Raw genomic sequence first — 1,745 nt, 5'->3', positions numbered from 1 at the left:
TACCTTTTCCTGTGCATACAGATTTGTCCCATCACTATGTGATTTGTTGCGTGTTGTTCAGTGGTTCATAACTTGAAAACCACTCTCGATTCGCGCTCATATGATCCGACGCGCTGAGTCTAATACCCACGCATCTGCTGCAATATTATTTAACCTTGACTCGCTTACGAATGCGTTCAAATTCGTACTTGTAGTACCGGCTTTGACACCGTTCATACTACGTAGGAAATTCCTACAATCTCGTTTATAATGTCCGAGTTTACCACAGTAATAACATTTAACATTATTTTTACTAGTAAATTCTTATTTACCTTTACCATAACTGCCGTTTCTACCATCAGATCTATTTTGAAATTTGGCTGGAAATGCACTCGATTTCTTTTGTTCACCAACTTCACCTTTGATCTGGATCATCCGTGATTCTTCAATCAACAACCGACTAGTTAAGTGATTTATTGTTTTACTTCCCGTTGGGACTGAATCCCAAGCACTGTAAAAATGATTATATTCCTTTGGTAATGTCATTAGTATTTTTGTCATAACCATGTTTTCCGAAACTTGTTCACCCGCTACACTCAGTTTCCTTCCTAAATTGACCAATTTAGAAATATGCATCGACATGTCATCTGTCGGTTCCCTTGAATAACTGAAAAATTGTTGTTGAAGCAAGTGTTTACTTGCCTCAGACTTCTGTTCGTAAATACTCAACAGTTTTTCCCACATTTCAAATGCAGACTCACAGTTAATCAAATATTGTAATGGACCATCGTCCACTGAGGTAACTATTATTTTTTGACATTTACCGTCCGCTTTTAACCAAGCGTTTGTATGCTTTTGCCAACGTGCTTTGGCTTCCTCAGTCATCTCCGACTGGTTGTAGTTTTCTGCGTTAATACACTTATAAAAACACTTCGACTGGGCTAGTGACTGCGTATCTGGGTATCTGGGTATCTGGGTATCTGGGCCCATAACCTGTTGAAAGTGCAGCGTGACAGACTAACCGTTTTAGTATTAATATAAATGAATAACACGACAATATGATTATGTATAAGTATAATATATAATAACGTACAACTGGACAATTTAACGTGACTGTACACACACACCGTATACGCACTGTACGACGGTGCCCGTGCAAGTAATTCTTACATGCTTCAAAGGCCCTATATATATATGATTAGTTGAGGTCATCCCGTATCCGTATACAATATAGAAAGCGATAGTAAAAGTGTTACACAGCTATATCGTAACTGCATAAGTATCTATTAGAAAACGACATTGTACACGCACGTGTGTTTACATGGTTTGAATACTAATATTAATTGTATATTTCAACAAAGACTAAAGTTAGTGAATGACATTAAAATTAATTAAAATTAATATTAAAAATGTAGACATTTTTTTTTCCTTTTAATAGAATAACAGTTAATATAAACATATAAAGAATACGGTCCGGAAGATTTCTTCTCGTCTCCGTTTACTCAATTGCCTCGGCCATGCAAACAGCCAAAGGAGACGGTAATTTTATAAATAATAATAATAAAATAAAATAAAATAAATATACTTTATAATCAGGTGAGCGATGAATTCGATGGACCAAACAGAGACGAAACAAAAAATTTAAAAGTAAAGAAAGTTTATAATCATTATCTATCTATACTATTATATAAAAATGGTAAGAGTTTTCTTGGAACTGCGCTAACCGAGAAAACTACCTAACCTATTTGGCTGAATTTTTTTACTGT

This window comes from Acyrthosiphon pisum, unplaced genomic scaffold (genome assembly GCF_005508785.2).
Source record: "Acyrthosiphon pisum isolate AL4f unplaced genomic scaffold, pea_aphid_22Mar2018_4r6ur Scaffold_20837;HRSCAF=22278, whole genome shotgun sequence".
NCBI lineage: Eukaryota > Metazoa > Arthropoda > Insecta > Hemiptera > Aphididae > Acyrthosiphon > Acyrthosiphon pisum.
This window is presented reverse-complemented; position numbering follows the sequence as displayed.